This window comes from Antechinus flavipes, chromosome 4, assembly GCF_016432865.1.
Source record: "Antechinus flavipes isolate AdamAnt ecotype Samford, QLD, Australia chromosome 4, AdamAnt_v2, whole genome shotgun sequence".
Lineage (NCBI taxonomy): Eukaryota > Metazoa > Chordata > Mammalia > Dasyuromorphia > Dasyuridae > Antechinus > Antechinus flavipes.
Genome location: NC_067401.1, coordinates 389,020,783 through 389,046,188, shown reverse-complemented (window position 1 = coordinate 389,046,188; position 25,406 = coordinate 389,020,783).

Below are 25,406 nucleotides of genomic sequence, written 5' to 3'. Positions count from 1 at the left end.
TTCTTGAACAAAATGGCAGAAACTAGAAGGGGATTATCTTGCCCACTTCCATCAGCAATGGAGGGTGGGTGAGATAAACTAGTAGAAGAACTCACCAAATTGGAGATATAGCCATGAGGAGAAAGCAGTCCAAATGAGGAGTTGGGTTGAGTTATGGAGAAGTTCAGGCCTAGGAAGTCCAGTTAGAGTAATGTAAAGATATCATATGAAAAAAAATAAAGATATCAGGGGTCCTATGGGGACCTATGGGGGAGTTGTAAGTTACCTTGTTCACATGTGTTCCCTCTTGGTACATTCTTGAAATGTTTCTAGTTTTCCAATTGATGCTGCTTATATATGTAGGAGAATATGTTCCAGGTTTATAGGAGGAATCTTGTGTGACTTCAATGCTTCCTATGTTATTTCAGTAATTGCCTTTGCTTTGAGTTAATTGTATTAATTGGCTGGTTTCTAAAAGTGAATGTGCTGGTAGGGGTTCATGAGGTATAGTTTAGAAGTGAATATCTTAAAAACAAAATTGTCATACTCAGGGATGGGCTAATAAATGTTAACAGACAGCTTTCTGAAAAAAGTATTTTTATATTTTAAAACTAAATTTTGCATTATTAACTTGTATTACATATTATTAAATAATTAACAATGCATTATTGGTTGTTAATACTGCATTATTATACATTAATCAATTTCTTAAATTCAGATAACCAACAAAATAATAAATCAAACTCTGATTTGTTGCATTTGCCAATTTCTGAGGTGTAAATGCTCACTCTGACAATTTAACAATTATTTCTCACAAGTAGTTTGAGCTAGCTCCAACAGATCCGTGGCGGTGTATTCAGCCTCCAACTGGGGAGCACAGGAGGAAGCATTATGTCTTGTTCCCCTTGTCTTCCCTTCTCTAGGCTAAAAATTTCTAGGTCTTTCAACTGATCTTCATGTGCTTGTCCCTGAGGTCCTTCATCATCCTGATAGTACTCTTCTGAATGCACTAGAGCTTATCAATGTCCTTCCTAGAAGGACTGAACATAATATTCTAGATGTAACCTGTCTAATCTGTCTAGGGCAGAGAACAACAGGATTATTACCTTCTTCATTCTCTTAATGAAATATATATTTCCATTAGCTCTTTTGGCTACCATATCACCCTATTGGCTCAGATTGAGTTTGCAGTCCACTAAAATACCCAGTCTCATTTCAAACTAGCTATTATTTAGCTTTGCCTTTCCTATTTTGTATCTGTAAAGTGGATTTTTTTAAAGTAAAAGATTTTGCATTTATTTCATTTAAATTGCATCTTATTAATAAATTTTAATTAAATTAGTTAAGACAATTAGTGCAGAATCTTATTTTAACCTAAGGCAGAGCAGGCCCTGCTTTCTTTTGCCATGATGCTTAACACCCTGCTGTCTCCACTTTAAGCTTCAAGAAACTTTTACCTTCGCCTAATGTTTCTCTTCTGGAAATGAATGACTTTTGGCCTTGGAAATACTAGACTCCATTCTATACCTTCATCTCTAGCATAACTACAAACTCCTGGTACAATGAACTTCTACTTACCTGACCTCACTTGTACTTGACTATTATGTATTCTCAATCAAGTTTTAGATTGATATTTTAATTTACTATCTTGTTGACAGTATGATTAACAATTAACAAAGTCAAATTATTTGACTTTTCTTTCTATATTCTGTCACATTTACCCTTTGATTTTTGATTCAATACTGAAATTATTTAACAGAGAAGGGGAAAACAAATACCTGGCAGAGAGATGAGAGGACTCCAGGATGCCTTAGCAGGTATTAGCATTTGAGCCAAAGTTTGGAAAATGCTGCTTTCAGTATTTAGTTTATAAAGATCACATACGAATCCAATGCCCAAAATAACTTTCATTCTCCTTCTATCTCCTAAATTATTCCATTCTTCTCCCCTCCTCCTGTCTCCTTTTCTAACACAGAACTTCTTTTCAAAGTAGATGCCTAGAGTTGCAGGCAAGACTCCAAATGAGATAAGAGAAGCCAATTTGCAAAGTTCAATCATTATCTTCTTTACTTTATAATGAATTCCCCTGTTTAAAACTAAAGCCTTTATAGTATTGTTAACTAGCCCTAAGTCTCTTTCCTCATTAATTTCTATAGCTCTATTCTCTTAAGCCTGCATTTAAATTTATTATGGGTTCTCCTTAGATGCATAACCTTATGCTTCACGGCACTGAATTTCATTAGCCTCTTTTCTGTCCATTTCCCTAAGCTGTTTGAATCTTTAGTAATCTGGTACATTCCTGGAATGTAGCAACTGATACTCTTCCCCTGTGTCATCTGTAAACTTACCCTCTTATCCAAGTGTACAGGGTGCCCGATTCTCCCTTTTTATAAAAAGTTCATGGGTTATAATTAAGGTGGTGTGGTTGCATCAGGCTCTGGACAGAATGGATAGGGAAAGGTCACTAGTCAGACAATGTTGAAATTAATCAATCAGCAAGTATATATTAAAAGGCTGTTTTGTCCAGCATTAGGCTGGACACTGCAGAGATAAAGGTAATAATGAAGCAGTCCCTCCCTTACCAGAGGAAAAAGTAAGGGGTATATGTATGTCGGTGTGTGTGTATATATGTGTGTGTGTTTGTGAAAGAGAGAGATTCTTAATCTCTCACCTTTGACTTGCCAATAGCTTCCATAGGATATAGTATCCTAAAGTTGAGAATTTAGATATTTTATGGAAGTATGATATAATTTTGGTTGATAAACACTAGATGAGGTCATCTAGAATATTCTATAATTTTATTACTCTTCTGTATTAACATCTCTAATAAGTAGTTAATATATATAGCAAGATCCATTCCTTATCTTTTGATATATCAGCAGAACCAGGTTTATTCTTAGGATGAGTGGGTAGCCAATTATATATTATGATTTAGTCAGCAAACAGCAGTCTACTCTCTCCAAATTCCCATACTGTAATGCCAGAGAAACTGAGGCAGGAGAGAGATTAGAGAGTTTTTAATATTTTATTAATGGGAGAGTAAGATTGACTGGACAGGACTCTCGTCTCAGATTATCCAGTCAGACAGAGATAAGTATACTGGGACCAAGGAATCCATATTGGTCCCAGGGCTGGAGGACTCAAAGAATCCAGCGTCCAGCATACAGCTGCCAGACGCCATTCTCCAGCAATGAATGAAGGAACCCCAACTTCTTAAATACCTTTTTGGAGACAAAGAAGAGAAAGGGAGGGAAAGTTTTTTATCAGGGAGGGGAAGCCATAAAACCTAAAAATTCCAGAGACAAAGTAGTAAAGATATCATGGGTTGATCTTGGAATATTCTAAAGGAATATTGTAAATCCCTAAAAGAATCAGGAGATCTACTCTTTATCTTGCTAATTTATAACCCAAGAGCGAATAATCCTTAGTTTTACTGGGTCAGAGACAGAACAGTTAAGGTAACTGAGACAGGGAAACTGAGTCAGGACAGTTAAAGAAAACTGTGGCATAACATTCCACACTCTTTCTCCTAAATATTCAAACCTTTGAATCTTAGCACCTTCCTCTAGGTATCCAGGAGGTCTTTGACCCACCTTATGTAAAGCAAATGAGCCAAAAATAAAACTAGAAAAATGTAAGGACTCATATGGCAAGAGCAAGTCTCTCCCTGATAACCCCAGAGTTAACAGCTGTACAAAGGCTCCCTTGTTGCAAGCATGTCAGGCCCTCTCCAGTTCTGGAGCACCATCTCAGCCAGAGAATCCAGTTTGAGATGGACAGTTAGGTCTGTGGTCATTTGTGCACTTAACTCAGTCTCTGCTTATAAAGCAGCAGGGTCCAAGGCCCATTCAGAGAGGCAGCCCTCTCCATGGGGGAAGGATGAGGCTTATAGTAGCCCCACCCGTCCCCACCCAGAGAAACAGGACTGCTATTAGAATACAGATTTCTGAGCAGATTATGCAGTTAGACCATCAAGGCAGGCAAACTCCAAACTTTTTAGGTGCCTCAAGCCAAACTTCAAGGTCCTTTGAAATGCTGAAATACTTAATGAACTGGGGTTACAGGAATGGAAAAACAGATCAGAGACTGCCAGTGTCACGACAGGTGTCTGATTTCTAAAACTTTTCTAAAAAAATAATCTCAAAACTGAGTCTGCCAGCGCACTTTTAACAAAATAAGGGATTCTAAAACTAAAGCATCCAAATTCAATCTGAACTAGTGAGACAGGGGGTGGGGCAAAAGTGCTTAAGGCAAAGTGAATAGGAGCTAAGGGTTCCCATTCTTTCAGGTATTTTGAAAAAAATATACCAGTTTCCCCAATGTTCTATCTCTACCTCCCCTTTTTTTTCTCACGGAAAGGAATTATCAAATGACCATTCCCCATATAAATCCCAAGAGCAAATCAAAATCCCTATACATAACAGACTAATACAGTAGCATTTCCTAAAAAGGCCTAAAAAGCCCTCAAACATAACAGCAATAATTACACAGTTTTAACAAATCCCATCCCAAATCTTAAACACACAGTAATAGATGATCCAGGCAAGGTTTAACAGTCAGTCATCAACCATTCCCAAAGTCCCTCATATCAGTCCAAAGTACAGTCGATGCAGGGTCAAGTCCATGGTCTCATTTTAAAACTGCTGCTTCAGGCTGTGAAGTGATAGGAGGCTCTCATTCCTTGCAGAGTGGGTGTGTGCCGTGGTGACAATCAAAGCTGATCAAAGCTGATCCAGGTTCCAGAAGCAAGTCAATATCTGTAATTTGACCAAAATCTAAAACAAAAACACAAATCTAACAAATAAAGATTGGATTAGTCTCAGATAGAAAGACTCAGTTCACCAGACTGTTGCAAAACATGAGGAGGCCAAAATGGATTGGCCAGCAGTTTCCTATGTGACGAGACGAGTTTGCTTTACAGGCCAAGCAAACGGCTGCAGTCTTACAGACCCCTGTTAATTGTCCACTTATCATGTAGAAACCTTAAAGAAACAAAACACAAATATCCAGTAACAGACAGATGACCAGGCGAAATAGTTGCCCAAGCATTTAGGATACAATGATTACATATAACCAGACTGAAAATAGCAAAGCATGACATAATTGAATTGCATTAACAATTCTATTGACCATTGCTCTGATCAGAGAGATCAGTTACAAAAGGAAAAATGCAAGAACATAACTATAATATAACATAAGCAGTTGAATTTTAACAGCTTATCAATCAATTGTCCCAGTAACTGTCAGAGGGTGGAGCTTTAAAACTCCCAAATAGCATTAGCTAATTAACTCTAAGCCCAAAAACTTTTACCTCCAATAACAGATGTCATTAATCAAATTTCGAATAAATCTTAAACAAAGAGTTACCATAACCTTACAGTAATAACAGAAAGAAATTTTGTCTCAGTAAGTTCACAACTTAGAACAATTATCATATCTAGGTAGATGTTACATGAGTGAACATTATACATACAAATCATTTTGCTTTTAAAATACCCAATACATAGAAAAACATCCCAAATTGCATATTGTCCATAACAGAAACATTTTCAAAAGGACAAAGAAAAAAAACTATTATGTTCAGAGGCCCTTTAAATAACCTCAGGATGACCCAATACAATCAATTTAAACTTATACAAAACACCCAATTCCACATAAAAGAATTCAAGGTTTTTTCTAACATAGCAATTAAACTTTTAGAAATACTCAGACCAAAGTATGGATCACATTTATGACCATATCTCTTAACCAAGAAAACCTTTATGAAGAAACATAGGCATGTCCTTAAAAATCACACTTTGCTGCACTGCCGCAATCAGATAAGAAAAAAAGCGGCAGGAACATACTCAGGGGGGTGAGGGGCGGAGAAGATTCCATATGGCCATCCTTCCCCCACTCCTGACCCCCTAGAAAAAACTTCCCTCAGGTTCCCCACTCAATTTCCTACATGGAGATCCTTTTCAAGATTTAACCCATCAGTTTCCCAATATCAGGTTTCTTCCCAAATCCACCCATTTCCAACTTTCTCTTTCCCCCTTTTTCTCACAGGCTGCTGCAGTCAGCCAGAGACAGAGAGAGAGAGAGAAAGATTTTTCAAACTTCTTGATATTTTCTAAGCCTGCAACACAGAGGCTGAATCCTTATCTCTTACAAGCTTACTAACTTTTAACACAGACACACAGAAACAAACATGGAGCTCCAATTTACTATGCACAGTTGCAACGTTGTTTTCCAACCAACAACATAACAGACAAACCACACAGAACATAGAACATATATGACAGACTACACAGTTACAACATTAAGCAAACATACCATACCCAGAGGGTATTCTCCAGCGTCCCAGAAAATACCCGTCTCAGAATTTTTAAACCCGTCAGTATTTATTCTGAGACCACAGGTTGCTAGCAACAGAACAGACCAGAAACAGAACCAAAACCAGATGGTACCCCAAAAGGTACCCAGACATACTTACTCTCCCAAATGCCGAATCAAATGCCGAATCGATTTCGTTGTCCACTGTAGGCCGGACTGAGGCTGAAGAACCGCTTCCTTTTAGCCAGAGTGCTGGTCTTTTCTCAAGGAACAGACCCAGGTCCTGAGCCCCTCTCAGGCCTAGGTGGAGACGGAGAGGTCTCTAATCTCTAATCCAGTTCTCAGTTTCTATTATCTCGGTGGGACCTCCAAATTGTAATGCCGGAGAAACTGAGGCAGGAGAGAGATTAGAGAGTTTTTAATATTTTATTAATGGGAGAGTAAGATTGACTGGACAGGACTCATGTCTCAGATTATCCAGTCAGACAGAGATAAGTATACTGGGACCAAGGAATCCATATTGGTCCCAGGGCTGGAGGACCCAAAGAATCCAGCGTCCAGCATACAGCTGCCAGACGCCATTCTCCAGCAATGAATGGAGGAACCCCACCTTCTTAAATACCTTTTTGGAGACAAAGAAGAGAAAGGGAGGGAAAGTTTTTTATCAGGGAGGGGAAGCCATAAAACCTAAAAATTCCAGAGACAAAGTAGTAAAGATATCATGGGTTGATCTTGGAATATTCTAAAGGAATATTGTAAATCCCTAAAAGAATCAGGAGATCTACTCTTTATCTTGCTAATTTATAACCCGAGAGCGAATAATCCTTAGTTTTACTGGGTCAGAGACAGAACAGTTAAGGTAACTGAGACAGGGAAACTGAGTCAGGACAGTTAAAGAAAACTGTGGCATAACAATACCTTTCCATCATTGATATCCAAAATTCCATTTTTAGCAAATCATTCCTTTACGTAAATAATAGAATCCTCTACTAAAAGGCAAATATCCCTGGGAAGAGCAAAATAATCATTATCCACCAATAATACCTGTGTGGGTCAGAAACCATTAATAAAACAACTGATAGATCTCTAGAAGCAAAGCAAAATTTATTTACGTTCTTGAGAACAGGCATCCCATGCATTGAGCAGACACTCGAAGGGAGGAGGCAACGTAGTGGGTAGGGTCGGAGCTTTTATCCCTAACGCAAATTCCCCCTCCCACCACTGACCCTCATCCTTATTGGCTGAGGATCTTACATTCTAAATGCGGGAACTATCCAAGAAATTGAACTTGACCAACAAATACATAGTTGCCCATATTTGGCTGAAATAGGGAGGATAACAAGAAGGGGACTTAAGTATGCCCTTAGGGGGCTAACAGGGAGGGGATAGCAGGAAGAGACTTTAAGTATGTCCTTAAGATAGCAGGGAGGAGACACTTTAAGTATGCCCTTGACTTAAAGTCTTTCAGGCCTACTCAAACTTTGAAATAGATGAAGCCTTACTCGATTTTCACAATTCTCTTGAAAGATCTCATTTTATCTTGTTCATACCTTTGTGTGAATTGTTTTTGTATGATTTTGTAGGGGGAGACATGAAACCAGCATATTTAGGGGGAAGGGAGTCCAGAAGTCAAGCCAACAAGAATTTATTAAACACCTACTAAGTGCCAGGCCCTGTGTTGAGTTGGAACACTTCTCCAAAAAAGTAGGCTATTGAGGAGACAAATGTCACCTAGAGGCAATCAGAAGGTTCAGTTGAGATTCAAAATTGATAATTACTGCTATCTTTTGGCATCTTGTCCTCTCCCTGTCATTCCCAATAGTTCTATGGAAAATAAAATTAAATCACATATATACCTAATATTCACAGAAATATCTTTTTTGGTAGCAATAAATAAATGGATCTGTAATCTCATCATTTTAGAATTTTCTTTTAAATCTGGCAATCCATTCATTTCTATCCTTTTTTTTTTCTGTATTTTCCCTAGCGTTCACAACCAGAGTCCGTCCAGCCTACTAGAAATCTTTCTTTCCTCTTTCTCAACATAAGGGAAATAATTATTTGGAGACAGTCATATTATACATCTTGTTGCCACATAGCAATATCAAAAGAATTGTTGTTATTGAAAAGAAGTGCCTTTATTCTCAGGACCAATAAAAGTGTTTTATATTTCCCCTCAAAGTAATCTGGGATTCTTCATTCTTTTCAACTATAGACCCACCTCATTGTTCATATATATTGCCTGTCTCAGATACATGATTGAACAAATTCGGTAAGTTATTTTGTAACGCCAGAGAAACTGAGCAAGACAGAGATTAGAGATCAATTTAATAATTTATTAAATGGAGAGATATACTGAGACCAAATGGATCAGGTAGAGACTATCGTCTCAAAGAATCCAGCCCTATGTATCAGACAGCAAGCTTTTTTATAGGATAACAAGAACAATGACATAATGAGGGAGGTACCTGGATGGGGATAACCTAATGGGGGAAGGCACTTAGGATGACATAATGGGAGGTACTGGAGAAGCTCCTGATATTCTAAAGATGTCTAAAATGAATAACGACCTTTATCCCATTAAACATTAAGAGGGAATAAGTATAGCCCAAAGTCTAAGATATAAGACCTTTATCCTTTCAGACATTAAGAGGGAATGATTATAACCTGAGGGAGAGAAACTAAATCAAACATTAAGAGGGAAAGGTTATAACTTGAGTCAGATAGGACAATGGGGAAACTAGGTCAGGACATCAAAAGGGAACTGTGGTACAACAATTTTAGGCTGATACCTATTAGTATAATAGAAATTATCCATTTGGACCTTCCTGTGTGGATGGACAGGCAAAACTCCTCTGAATAAATACAGATCTCTTCCAGGAGACTTTGCTACATCTTAAAACAAACCATACAATCATACAATGCCATCTGCAAGCAGGAGCAACTGCAGGATTTCATCACCTTCCTTGACTTAGACTTGATGTTGGATTTCTTTCAATAATCCTGAATATCTCTCTCAAGCAGATGACTGTTTTTTTTTTTTTTTTTTTTTTTTTGCCTAGCCTCACATTTATTATCATAGTTATTGAAGAGGATTATTTCTGTAGTTGTATCTTCCAAAGAATTCTAATTGAATTTGATGTGGATGGGAAATATCTTATTCTAAAAGAGCCTATAAGACAGTATTTTCTCCTACAGAATCAGATTTTTTTGTAATTAAAAAAATAGCATAAGAGGATTTTATATTCTCTACAGCTTTCAGTGAGACAATCAAAATGTGGCCCATTGTTGATCATCACATTTTTTTATGTTGAAACTACATTTTTTTCTTTTCTTTTCTTTTTAAAAGTATTTTATTTTCCCCAATTTTTAACATTTATTTTTAAAATTTTAAGTTCCAAATTTGACTATCATTTTCAAAAGTCTGCTAGTTTTCTACTTAATACCTTTCTTAAGAATGTCCTCAATTTGTGTACAGATGACCCTCATCAAGGATGTCCTCAATTCATAAATAGATGACCTTAATAAATATTTTATATAGATGGGAGACTAGATATAGAGGTCAGTAGATAGTGCCATTCTCTTGGACAATTTTTTTGGTATTAATGTAAAAGTATGATTGAAATCACTCTCCCTCCCATTTTATCTTTGATACTTTAAATAGGTGAGAACATATTTCAATCAGTCAGTCATGAATAGTACTAAAAAGTCTTTGACACATGAAGTTTCAAACAAGAATCATATAAATATGTTCTCAGCCAAGCAAATTTGACCACAATTCTTCTGTCTATAAATTATTAAAGGAATTAAAAAGGGATGGAATTCTACACTTTGGAATATGTGTGGAGTTCTAGCTAGACGCCCAAGAAGGAACTTGTGGATGGAGAGGTTTTGACCACATTTCCTTCTCTTTCTCTTCCTTTGATTAGACAAGGATCTTGCCAGTCTCAGAGAGGTTGGAGGATGTTGGACCTCTAATTCCATTGATGTCATAGCATCTGTTTTCAGGGACAACAACAGCTCCAATATTCCCACTGGTATTCTAATGGATCATCTGGATCTGATAGATATTCCCTAGATCACGTAGCAAAGGGAACCAAGGACAGATTAGACTCATGATTCTACAAGGAATCTAGTAGCAGAACTTCTCGAGCCCCCCAACAATGGAAGAAAAGGACTCCTAGTGATTAAGATTGGTGAGTTATCAATAGGGACTCTTATTAGCCCTATTTGTTCTACAACATTAAGCTCACTTTCCCCTGAACTACCGTGGTTCCCCGATAATAACACCTATCCCGAAAATAAGCCCTCCCCTTACTGTGTAAGATTCCTCTAAAATAAGCCCTCCCCCCAAAATAAGCCCTATTGAGATTGCTACTGTAGTGAAGGTGATCCCCTGCGCTACACGCTACATTACGGTACCCTCTGTATGTACCGCTCCCCCTTCCCCCCTCCCCCCCGGGTGAAACGCACGGCGCTCCAAGCTGCATCCAATCAGAGCTGCAGCAGTGAGCGCGTCATCCTGTTTTTCCCCAGTGATTTGCTTGCTGGCACCATTGAGAGCAGTGCCGCGGAGGAGAGCTGAGGCAGGACAACATAAAAACCCGGTATGTAAGCGGGAGTGAGGGGGCATGATGGAGGATAAAAGGGGCATGATGGAGGATAAAAGAAGAACTCAGGGGGCATGATGGAGGATAGAAGGAGCACTCAGGGAGCATGATGGAGTTAAAACATTATTAAGGGGAATGATAGAGTGAAAAGAAGGACTGATGGTCATAATTTTATTATTCTGTCTGCACGGGTCACCTGTGTTTTGGCAATTCGTTTGGATGGAAAGAAAGCCACACCTCTAATCATCAATAATGGCAAGAAAGATAAGATTGAACGTGTATCAGGCATTTACGTTCTTGAAACCGAAAAAGCCTGGTGTACACAAGAAAGTGGGTTGATTTAATGCTGCCATTTGTTATGCGAGGTAACCAAAGAGGTTTGATAATCTGGGATTCAGCCAGCACTCACTGCGCTAAAGAAATGAAGAACTTCCTTGCAGAGAGAAGAATAGATCAAGTAATGATTCCTGCAGGAATGACTGCCTATCTCCAGACCCTTGATATTGCAATAAACAAGCCATTCAAGGACCATTTGTGCATGGAAGTCAATGACTACATTGAAAATAGAATGGAAAGAAATCAGCGTGGAAACTTTGTGAAGCCCTGTCTGCAAGAAGTCGTGACTTGGGTGAAGAAGTCATGGGATAAAATGACTGACAGCTGTGTCGCCAAGGCACTACGAGCAGGTTACCTGGACAAGACATGTTCATTTAAAGAGAGCTATATTGCTGGACATGACAGATTGGGTCCATTTCTTCTGAAGGAAATAGAGGCGCAAGATATCCAGGACGGAATTCAGGGTATGGACACTTATGGTGATGTTGTTGAAGAAGATGACATGATTATTATTGAATAAAGATACTTTTTTTGTTCACATTTACCTGTTTATTAAAATTGCTGTCAATGTTCATTAAAATAAACTCTCCCCTGAAAATAAGCCCTCTGGAGTTTTTATGACCAAAAAAATTAATAAGTGTCTTATTATCGGGGAAACACGGTAGGAGAGTGTATCATAGGTTTCTGAGGATAATTGTTCTTAATATTGTCTTAATAAATGCCTTTTTATTTTTTTCTTTTTTTAAGTATTACTCAATGCCAGCTTACTAAATGATTCATGACTGATGATCTTTGAAAGAAGCACAAAGGTAGTTATCAAACCCATAGCATTAGAACTCACTCCTGACTCTTCAGGACTATTCCTAGAGGAGATGTAGCCAGACTAACTCTGGAAACATGATTTTTCATTTGGGGTGGTAAATGGAAGAAAAAGTCTTAAAGCTTATGTGGGCTATACTAAGGTCCACATTTGTCCATAACTTTGGTATCTTCTCCTTCATCAAAAATACTGTATATTAGTTTCGCCAAAATTGTATCTTGTTGATGAAACATACTTTTCCTTTCACAGGAGAAAGATGGAAGATTAAGGTTGTGGAATGAGGCATCCGTTGTTGAATACAGTTAATGTGTCCATTTATTTTCTTCACTGAACTTTATTATTACAAACAGAGCTTCTATTGGGTGAACAGTTAGAAAATCATACAATGTTGCAAAAAAAAGCATCAATAAAACATTTTAAATGTACATATTAAATAAAGATATACATTGGATTAAATTAATTATAGAACATTAAAGATTACTCAAGGAGGAAAAAGGAAATGAAAAAATACAAAAAATATCAGCTCCAAAATGTCTTATCTTCTCACCTAAAATCTAAGTTTCCATAATTACATTCTCTACAACCCTTAGCAAAGGTCTATAGACCTATTTAGTGTTAAATAATTATTTTAATAATTAAAAAAAAAAAAAAGAATGGATGAAAACCAGAAGACAAAGGACCATGAAATTTATTTGTTTAATTACAGATTAGAAAAAATTGAGGTTTTTCTCATAAAGTCTTTGCACTTTGGGCCTTGGAAACTTTTAAAACAGGCTTTTTCTTAGAGTGTCCAAGTCTGAACTTGGGTTTCTATAAGAAGACATTCCTACTATCATTGGTACTTATGTCAGCTGGATATTAGCTGTATTTTTTTTTTTTTAATGTCTGACAGATGTTAGTTAAATTCTAACAATTTGTCCCACAGTTTTGTAAGCTGCTATTCTGCAAGTCTGTCATTAAATCTAATATAAATATTAAGCACTAGAAGTTAATTCCCATAATACACATGGCAGGAGAGAATCTGGTAGGAAGGCTGAGAATTTATTCCTTTTCAAGTTTTCAAATCGTTTTCCAACATTCTCTCAAACAGCTGCTAAGAAATGAATAGTAATGCCATTTCAGAAAAATGAGGAAACATATACATGCCAAAAGTCTCATTAATTTTCCTAAAGCTATGTAAAAAAAAATCAATACAGAATACAAATTAGATTGTCCTTGACTGGTGTATCCTGTTAGTAGGAATCAGCCAGGCAAGGATTTCACTTCACATTGGCAGAGAAATGCTGATATCTTTTGCACAATTGAGAGAAGGGATTCTGGAAGATAGGTCTAAAGTGAAGAGAAGCACGTAATGGATCATATATAAAACTAAATTAAACAACAACAACAAAGAATCAGAAGGAAAAGTTATCTTGCCAGTGGAAAAAGTATTTGGGTAAACAAATAAGTCAAAATAGATCAAAGGAACCAAAGATTATATGGATTTATTAAAGCTGAAGAATTAAAAAAAAAAATTCCAAGGGCAGCACATCAAGCACATTACTAATAGACAATCTGAGATGAACAAATTTATGATGAAATTGAGTGCTCTGGCCATGATCCCTTAAAGATTTGGCCACATAATCATATAGATGCCAGTGTTTCTACTTTAGCATCTATTCAAGAATGCTTTACCATGTACTTAGCACTGTACTGGCCACTAGGTAAGTATAGCCCTTGCCATTGGAAGAGAATCAAATAGCAAAGGTATTGAAATGAAGCAGATAATGTTGGAGGGGATGTGGGAAAACAGGGACACTGATACATTGTTGGTGGAATTGTGAACACATCCAGCCATTCTGGAGAGCAATTTGGAACTATGCTCAAAAAGTTATCAAACTGTGCATAACCTTTGATCCAGCAGTGTCTCTACTGGGCTTATACCCTAAAGAGATACTACAAAAGGGAAAGGGACCTATATGTGCCAAAATGTTTGTGGCAGCCCTGTTTGTGGTGGCTAGAAGCTGGAAAATGAATGGATGCCCATCAATTAGAGAATGGTTGAGCAAATTGTGGTATATGAACGTTATGGAATATTATTGTTCTGTAAGAAATGACCAGCAGGATGAATACAGAGAGGACTGATGAGATTAACATGAACTAATACTGAGTGAAATGAGCAGAACCAGGAAATCATTATATACCTCAACAATGATACTGTTTGAGAATGTATTCTGATGGAAGTGGATCTCTTCAATAAAGAGAGCTAATTCAGTTTCAGTTGATCAAGGATGGACAGAAGCAGCTACACCCAAAGAAAGAACATGGGAAATGAATATAAACTGCTTGCATTTTTGTTTTTCTTCCGGGGTTATTTATACCTTCTGAATCCAATTCTCCCTATTCAACAAGAGAACTATTCAGTTCTGCACACATATATTGTATCTAGGATATACTGTAACCTATTTAACATGTAAAGGATTGCTTGCCATCTGGGGGAGGGGGTGGAAGGAGGGAGGGGAAAAATCGGAGTGCAAGGGATAATGTTGTAAAAAATTACCCTGGCATGGGTTCTGTCAATAAAAAGTTATCTAAATAAATAAATAAATAAAAATTTAAAAAAAGAAATGAAGCAAATATATTCAGGACAAGTATATCTACTTTTTTGTCTTTTTTGGTTCAGAGCAATTTCAATGATGCTAGGAATTTCTATTGGTCCTATACTAGTTAAATAAACTCCTACTGCTGTAAATTGGTAATTATACTAAAGGAATTATAGATAAAGTGACATGGCCATAGCCACATAGCTAATGTTTATTAGAGGAAAGACTTAAATTCAGGTCCTCCTGACTCAAGGTCAGAACTTTCTCTTCTATATCATATTGCATCTTAAAGAGCTACTATTGAGGCTAAAATTAAACTTACTTGCCCTTGTTAAATTTTGCCCTGCAGCTACTAAACACTTTTAAAATGATTATGTTCCTATTTTGCTCATTATAGACTCACAAAGTAATTTTAAAATTTCTTTCTTGTAAAGTGATTACCATCATCACAGGGGGCTAGAAACTAGATCTCCTGTCTTACAAGTAATTATTAGTTAGCAGTGATTTTTTAAGTGCCAGATCCAATGACCTGTTCTCTGGCGTTATCCTTCCCGATCTCTCTGTGGCAGAGGTCCACTTTTCTCTTTTGAATACTCTTATTCTCTTCAAATACTCTTTTTTGGGGGGGGAGATAAGGGGTACACTGCTCTCTCAAGTCTCCTTTTCTCTGTCTCCTTCACTAGATAATTGATTATACATGTCTTATTCTCCACTTTGGGACATAGTCTACAGCCTTATCCTGGACCCTTTTCTTTTTTTCCCTCTATACTCTTAATCATTCCTCCCCATCTCACCCCTAGAGTTTAGTTACATCTCTGTACCAATAATTTCCAGAGCTATATATTCAGCCCAGATCTTTTTACTGAGCTCAAGTCTCTACTGGGCATTTTGAACTAGGTGTCCTAGAAGCATCATCTTGCATCTATCCTGCTGCTGAACCTTTAGGCCACCATCCCTCCAGAGATCATACCCTGGAAGATCCCAGGTTTAGAATTACTTCCCTCTTGATAGATGAGTGAGTGGGTAAAAACTTACAAAGAATATTACCTAGACCAGGCCAGCCCAAGTGTCACATTGGAAATATGAAGCAACCTATTTGTAACTTACCTTTTTCTTCCTCTTGTCTTTTTCACTATAAACTTTCAGGATTTCTGCAGTTTTTAATCTTCAGAAATTGTGATGTTTTGGGCTTCATAACCATACATTAACAGAGAGAAAATTTGTGTTGAAAAAAATATGGATCTCTGTTCTGGGAAGCATCTTGGGAACATTAAAAGCACTACATAATTTCTCTAATGTGATCTAGCCTGATTTTTGTTTCCTTCTAAAATCTTGAGTCATCACCAATTGCCTTAATTCTGTTCTGCCACTGGACAGTGGTGGCTTCAGGAGAAAGAGTGAGGTTGATGACTTTGTGCAACTCTGCCTCCGTTAAGTCCAATTTACACATGAATCAAAAGGACCCAATTCATATTCCAGCTATAGTACCTGTCCTAGGTATATGAATGGATAAAATAACTTTATAGATGAGGCAGCCAAATCCATTATAATTAAGACCATAGACATTCTTTATCTATTTTTTCCTTTATGTATTATTAGACTCATCTCTTTTGAATAATAAAGAATTTAATTTCTGATCTTGATGTAGTCAGCACAATTTCATCGTAAATAGTAACATGTAAAAGACTTTCCTATCTACAGAGGATTTCTCTCCTATTTGGACTTCACATGGGACATCCTCTGAGACAGTGGCAAACATTTGGACAAATGCATATTTCCCTAAGTGTAACTATAGTATGCTGAAAAGATCTTGAGTATAATCCTGGTACAAACTGAGTATGAACTAAAAAAAATAAAATAAAATAATGGAACCTGAAATATAGAAAAACCTGTTTTACAAATTTAAAAACATATACAACTTTAATCAGGTATAATACAATGTACAGTTTATATATGATGATGGAAGAAAATAGTAGTGTGTATTTAAGCAGTTACTAATGGGACAGAGAAGAAAGAACAAATAGGTCAGGAGATCAACTTTGTCACAAAGAATCAAGAGAAATAAAACTTCTCAACAGTTTAGAACTTCACATATTGTTGAAACCACAGATTATTTATAAACACACTATTTGGAATATATTTAAATTATTTATTAACCCTGATATTTTTGCTTTAAAATATACAGTTTGTTGTACTTTATCCAAGAAGAAGCCAATTCTTGGCAACTGGAATTTTTCAGAAGATGAATATTCTCCTTAAGTTCATGTATATTAACCAGAGGATCAGAGGCTTTCTAAACTTGATATTAATTCTAGCTATTACAACAACAATACTTACATACCAAAACTACTGCTAATAGGGAACACTGCCAGAATTTTTAGTATAAATTTATAAAGATCCTACCTTAAAGTTGCAAAAAAAAAAAAAAAAAGTCAAGTAAAAATGTTATTTCCCCCAAATCTCCTTTTCAAAATGAAAAAAAAAAATCTTATTTATTGTTTGAAAATGGGAAGGTTAAGAATGAGATTAGATTTGTAGAAATATTTCCATCTTCTGAACTACGAAACAATTATTGCTTAAAATCTTGGTTGTCATGCAATAATTTAGCAACTACAAATAGAAGCAGGATTAACATTGTTAAATGGAAAACTTAATAGTTAAGATATACTATTTTCTTACTGTGTCAACTGAGAGATTGTTATATATTGTAATTTCCATCTTAATGAATAGGTTTCCTGGATGGAAAATTTCTGCAAGTCAATTCCTTAAGAATCAATTTTTAAATTTTGTAATCCTTACTGCTCCTTACATGTGATATTCTGTCTCCTGATTCTGCATTTTTGCTAAATATATCCCATGCCCCACCTCCTTCTTCATATCCACCTATTGGCTTATTTACCTGGCTTCCTCATGTCTCAGCTAAAATTTTACTTTTTGCAAAAATCCTTTTTCAAAACTCTTCAATGATAATGTCTCCCTTGTGAGATTATTTATAATTTATCTCTAATTTATTCTTTCTACATATAACTTGTTTGTTCATAATTGTTTCCCCAATTATACTGTGCTCTCCTTTAAAGTAGGGACTTTTTTCTTGCATTTCTTTGAATTCCTAACATTTAGCACAATGTTTGGTACATAGTTGGTATGCAATAAATATTTGTTAACTTGATTTAATTTGACTTGTTGAACTGGTGATAGACTTAAACAATTTTTATGAAAATTTTTCTGTATCTGAATATGCATTATATCAAGTGGATAGGAATTATACCATTCTTTGACTTAAGTAAGAAACATACATGATTTTACCTATTTTTGCTTGTTATTGGTTTTTTTTTTGGCGGGGGGGGGGGGAAGGGGGAAAAGGCAATTGGCTTTAAGTGACTTGCCCAGGGTCACACAGCTAGTGATTGTTAAGTGTTTGAGGTCAGATTTGAACTCAGGTTCTCCTGACTCCAGGGCTGGCATTATATGCACTGTTCTACCTGGCTATCCTTATATCCACTAATGATAAAAGCTTATAGGATGTATGTAGAGTTGGAAGCACTTTAAAGATTACTTTATCTTATTCTTAGAGAACTATCTCATTTTATAAATTTGGAAACTTAATCCTGACAGGGTAAAATAACTTGTCCAAAGTCACACAAATAGTATCAGAGCTGAGTTTTGAATATACGTCTGATTCTAATGCTCCTTGATGCAAATTTAATGTAATAGCATAAGCCATCACTGTTCTATATTCAGAATAACCTAATTAAGTTTTATTGTATAGTAATAGAGTGAGTCCTTCAGTAGCTATTGAGCTACATAGAGCTGATTTGTCTCTACAAAGAATACTCCCAGTGTATTCTGCTGTCTGGCTAATACCCACTCTCTTTCTTCCTTTCTGGCTATCCTTATTCTCTGCTATCATTTCTCTCTACTTTGCCAAGGTCAATTTCTAAGCAATCCAGCTACTCCTTCTAATGAGTTGCTAACTTCTTTTATTGCTTCCATTTACTCTCCTTTCCTCATTTCCCCCCACAACTCTTTGTTCTTCTATTCACTGAGAAAAGTAGCTTTGGCGTTAACAATTCTTGGCTTTGACATTCATCATGAGACAATGAGAAAATTCAGGGTCAGTGAGTAAACCAATAATCATTACATCTTTTGTAATCTTGTGTATTTCAGTTTTATTTGTTGAAATGTTTGCTGAGTAGTTGCATGGTGGATACCTTCAGTGTTTGGATTTTTTTTTTTTTTTTTTATGCTGTATGTGTTTCAGTGAGTTAAGATGTCAGCTATATCTGATAGTAGGATAACCATAGTGTTACTGTAGTTACATTACCCTTCTGGGATTTAGGTCTCTCCTAAATACTGGCTATTTACAATGTAATTTAGTTCTTCATTCCAATAGGGCACAAAAGCTCTTTTTTGAATCCATGCTAACATTGCCATTTCCTAGCTCCCATTGTGACTATTATCATCAGAAACAGTAGAAAATGGGCATAAAGTAGTGCTCTTTTCTTATATGAACATTTTATTTGCTGAAATGACACATTTTTGTATGAAACAGAGAAAAATACTTTGAAGAGAAACACAGTTTTAAGGATCTGAGAAAATACTGTCCCTCAAATAAAAGGACTGAGATGAGTAAAAGCAGCTCAGAGGCCAAAGTAGTGACTGATTTTTAAAATGGCTACAATGCATTGTTTTCCATTAGTTCATTTGAATATGTTTTTTAATACTTTGGAGTTCATATCTGGGATATTTTGAATAAAAGGATTATTTTGAGACAATGGGACTATTGTGTATGGACTATTTGTGTTATATGTGATACCCAGGCCTAGTCACTTCTCGTGGGGAACTTTTTCCCAGAGCACTCCCACACCTCATTCTTTGCAACCTGTTGGCAGGATAGCTACTGTCCATACACCTATCCCTGCTCTGCCGAGGAAGCTGGTAACCTCCTTGCCCTGAAGGCAGACCCTAAAGGCTTTAAACAAAATGAGTAAAAAAATCAAAAGGACAATCAATAGCTTCTATACAGAAAGAGAGCAGTTTTTCAACTCCAAGGAAACTAATAGCAGACAGTCTCCAGACAATACACAAGACTCTCCTAGAAGAGACTATTAAAAATCTTAAAAGAGAGCTAGAAGAAAAATGGGGAAAGGAAAGAGAACCTCTGCAAGAGAGTAACAACCTCCTGAAATGTGAATTGGAAAAGGTAAAGAACTCCCAGGAAGTGCAGGAAAACAGAATTTGTTAATTGGAAAAAGTAAAGAACTCCCAGGAAAGTAGGATTTGTGAAGTGGAAAAAGAAAATAACTCAGTAAAAAAAAAAAAATAGTGAAATGGAAAAAAATTCCATAGAGCAAAACAACTCATTTAAAAACTGAATTGGACATATACAAAAAGAAGTTAAAAAAGCTAATGAAGAAAATAACTCATTAAAAATCAGAACTGAACAAATAGAAATGAATGAATCACTGAGACATCAAGAATCAGTTAAGTAAAACCAAAAAAAAGAAAAATTAGGAAAAAACATTAAATATCTACTTGGAAAAACAACACACCTGGAAAACAGAAAGAGGAGAGATAATCTGAGGATTATTGGACTTCCCAAAAGAAAAAAACCCTAAAATAAAAACTCCAAGGAATATTGTGGCCAAATTTCAGAACTATCAGACTAAGGAAAAAATATTACAAGCAGCCAGAAAAAAAAAATTCAAATACCGAGGTGCCACAATAAGAATCACTTAAGATCTGGCTGCCTGGATCGAAGGGCCTAGAATCTGATATTCCAAAAGGCAAAAAGAACTTGGAATGCAACCAAGAATAAACTATCCAGGTAAGCTAAGCATTTTCTTCCATGGAAGAAGATGGGCATTTAATGAAACAGATGAATTCCATTTGTTTCTAAACCAGATCTAAACAAACAAACAAAAAAGATCTCCAACCATAGGACTCAAGAAAAGCAGAAAAAGGTAAATAGAACTCTTAAGAACTGTATTTCTGCTGTGGATATACATAAAAAGTACATCTATAATTTGATTTTACTGATATAACATAAAAAAAAAGGAGAAGTAGAAATCGAAAGGGGATAGTGGCAGAAAACGGAAAAGGGGAGATAAAAAGAGGGAAACTACATCCCATGAAGAGGCAAAGGAAACCTATCATATCTGAGGGAATTTAGAGAGGGGAAGGAACATTGTGTGAATCTTACTTTCATCAGAGTTGGCTCAAAGGAAAAATAACTGATATATATGGTTTATAGAGAAACTTCTCTCACCTCATTAAAAAAAGTGGGAGAGGAAAAGGGAAAAGGAAAAGCATAATAAGGAAAGAGTACAAGAAAGGGGAAGGGATTCAAAGGGCGTGGGAAGGACCCTAAAGAGGGAGACCTGCGTGACACAAGTGGAGCCCATAAGTTTAATACTAGGAAAAGGGGAAAGGGAGGGCAAGAAAAAGAAAAGCATAATCTGGGGATAATAAGATGGCAGGAAATACAGAATTAGTAATTTTGACCATAAATGTGAATGGGATGAACTCTCCCATAAAGTGGAGGCAAATAGCAGACTGGATCAAAAGTAAGAACCCTACAATATGCTGTTTACAGGAAACACATTTAAAACAGGGAGATATACACAGAGTAAAGGTAAAAGGCTAGAGCAGAATCTATTATGCTTCAGGTACAGTAAAAAAAGCAGGGGTAGCCATCCTTATCTCAGATCAAGCAAAAGCAAAAATTGATCTAATTAAAAGAGATAAGGAAAGAAACTATATCTTGCTAACGGGTAGCATAGACAATGAAGCAATATCAATACTAAACATATATGTACCAAATGGTATAGCATCTAACTTCCTAAAGAATAAGTTAAGAGAGTTGCAAGAAGAAATAGACAGCAAAATTATAATAGTGGGAGATCTCAACCTTGCACTCTCAGAATTAGATAAATCAAACCACAAAACAAACAAGAAAGAAATTAAGGAGGTAAATAGAATATTAGAAAAATTAGGTATGATAGATCTTTGGAGAAAACTGAATGGTGACAGAAAGGAGTATACTTTCTTCTCAACAGTTCATGGAACCTATACAAAAATTGACCATATATTAGGACATAAAGACTTCAAAATTAAATGCAGGAAGGCAGAAATAGTAAATGCTTTCTTTTCAGATCACGATGCAATAAAAACTACATTCAACAAAAAGTTAGGGGTAAATAGACCAAAAAGTAATTGGAAACTAAATAATCTCATCTTAAAGAATGATTGGGTGAAACAGCAAATTATAGACACAATTAATAACTTCACTCAAGATAATGACAATGATGAGACATCATACAAAATTTGTGGGATGCAGCCAAAGTGGTAATAAGGGGAAATTTTATATCTTTAGAGGCTTATTTGAATAAAATAAAGAAAGAGAAGATCAATGAATTGGGCTTGCAACTTAAAAAGCTAGAAAAAGACCAAATTAACCGTCCTTCCCCTCCCCCCCCGCCCAAATCAAGTACTAAACTTGAAATTCTAAAATTAAAAGGAGAAATTAATAATATTGAAAGTAAAAAAAAAAAAACTATTGAATTAATAAAGAAAATTAAGAGCTGGTTTTATGAAAAAAAATCAATAAAATAGATAAACCTTTGGTCAATCTGATTAGAAAAAGGAAAGAGGAAAATGAAATTGTTAGTCTTAAAAATGAAAAGGGAGACTTCTACCAATGAAGAGGAAATTAGAGCAATAATAAGGAGTTACTTTGCCCAACTTTATGCCAATAAATTTTATAACCTAAGTGAAATGGATAACTACCTCCAAAAATATAGGCTTCCCAGATTAACAGAGGAGTAAGTAAATTGCTTAAATAGTTCCATTTCATAAAAATATAAAAAGCTATTAATCAACTCCCTAAGAAAAAATCCCCAGGACCAGATGGATTTACATGTGAATTCTACTAAACATTTAAAGAACAATTAGCCCCAATGCTACATAAACCATTTGAAAAAATAAGGAATGAAGGAGTCCTATCAAATTCCTTTTAAGACACAGACATGGTACTGATACCTAAACCAAGTAGGTTGAAAACAGAGAAAGAAAATTATAGACCAATCTCCCTAATGAATATTGATGCTAAAATCTTAAACAAGATATTAGCAAAAAGACTACAAAAAATCATCCCCAGGATAATATACCATGATTAAGTAGAATTTATACCAGTAATGCAGGACTGGTTCTATATTAGGAAAACTGGTAGTATAATTGACCATATTAATAACCAAATTAATAAAAACCATATGATCATCTCAATAAATGCAGAAAAAGCATTTGATAAAATCCAACATCCATTCCTATTAAAAACACTTGAGAGTATAGGAATAAATGGACTTTTCCTTAAAATAATCAGTAGCTTCTATTTAAAACTATCAGTAAGCATCATATGTAATGGGGATAAACTGGAACCATTTTCTTTAACATCAGGAGTGAAACATCATCACTATTACTATTTAATATTGTATTAGAACTGCTAGCTTTGGCAATAAGAGTTAAGAAAGATTAAAGAAATTAGAATAGGTAATGAGGAAATCAAATTATCACTCTTTGCTGATGATATGATGATATACTTAGAGAACCCCAGAGATTCTACTAAAAAGCTATTAGAAATAATCTACACCTTTAGCAAAGTTGAAGGATACAAAATAAACCCATATATGTGATGACCGCATTAGCACCCTGGACACCTTAGAATCAGCTGGAATCAAGATAAGCAAAAGTCCTTGATCTTTATTCTTTGTCTTTAGAAGTAGGATTGAATTGGATGGAAGGAGAACCTCCGCAACTTTCCGTCTTCGTCTCTTGCTCATTAGTTATCCTGGCTAGTCTTACTTCTCTTCCTAGTCCCTCCTACAAATCTCTGTATACACCAATTATCGAGCCAGCACAGAATAGTGGGAAGGGCCATTTTCCAAACATATGCTTATAGAGTATTGTCCAATCGGAAGTTAGCCTTAAGTGCTTAGTTGTCCAACCTCAGTGCATGAACTCAAAAATTACAGCTCTTCCAGAAACTGGAAACTGAGTGGATGCCCATCAATTGGAGAATGGCTGAATAAATTGTGGTACATGAATATTATGGAATATTATTGTTCAGTAAGAAATGACCAACAGGATGATTTCAGAAAGGCCTGGAGAGATTTACATGAACTGATGATGAGTGAAATGAGCAGGATCAGGAAATCATTATATACTTCAACAACAATACTATATGATGATCAATTCTGATGGACCTGGCTATCTTAAGCAATGAGATGAACTAAACCAGTTCCAATGGAGCAGGAATGAATTGAACCAGCTACACCCAGCGAAAGAACTCTGGGAGATGACTAAGAACCATTATATAGAATTCCCAATCCCTCTATTTTTGTCCACCTGCATTTTTGATTTCCTTCACAGGCTAATTGTACACTATTTCAGAGTCTGATTCTTTTTGTACAGAAAAATAACTGTTTGGACATGTATACTTATTTTGTATTTAAATTATACTTTAATATATTTAACATGTATTGGTTAACCTGACATCTGGGGGAGAGAATGGGGATAAGGAAGGGAAAAATTAGAACAAAAGGTTTGGCAATTGTCAATGTTATAAAATTACCCATTCATATAACTTCTAAATAAAAAGCTATAATAATAATAATAAGTTTCAGCCCTTTACACACATAAGTCATCAGTATTCTTATATATCACTAACAAAATCCAACACTTAGAATTACAAAGAGAAATTCCAATTAAAATAACTACCGATAGTATAAAATATTTAGAAATCTATCTGCCAAGGGAAAATCAGGAACTGTATGAGCAAAACTACAAAACACTTTCCACACAAATAAAGTCAGATCTAACCAATTGGAAAAAATATCAAATGCCCTTGGATAGGGCGAGCAAATATAATAAAGATGATAATACTACCTAAACTAATCTATTTATTTAGCACTATACCAATCAGACTCCCAAAAAACTATTTTAATGACCTAGAAAAAATAACAACAAAGTTCATATGGAAAAACAAAAGGTCGAGAATTTCAAGGGAATTAATGAAAAAACAAAATCAAATGAAAGTGGCCTAGCTGTACCAGATCTAAAATTATATTATAAAGCGGTGGTTACCAAAACCATTTGGTATTGGCTAGTAAATAGACTAATTGATCAGTGGAATAGGTTAGGTTCAAAGGACAAAACAGCCAATAACTTTAATAATCTAGTGTTTGACAAACCCAAAGACCTCAGCTTTTGGGATAAGCACTCACTGTTTGACAAAAATTGCTGGGAAAATTGGAAACTAGTATGGCAGAAACTAGGCATTGACCCACACTTAACAACGTACACCAAGATAAGATCAAAATGAGTTCATGACCTAGGCATAAAGAATGAGATTATAAATAAATTAGAAGAACATAGGATAGTTTACCTCTCAGATCTGTGGAAGAGGAAGGAAGTTATGACCAAAGAAGAACTAGAGATCATTATTGATCACAAAATAGAAAATTTTGATTATATCAAATTGAAAAGTTTTTGTAAAAATATAACTAATGCAGACAAGATTAGAAGGGATTCAATAAACTGGAAAAACATTTTCATAGTCAAAGGTTCTGATAAAGGCCTCATTTCTAAAATATATAGAGAATTGACTCTAATTTGTAAGAAATCAAGCCATTCTCCAATTGATAAATGGTCAAAGGATATGAACAGACAATTCTCAGACGAAGAAATTGAAACTATTTCTAGCCATAT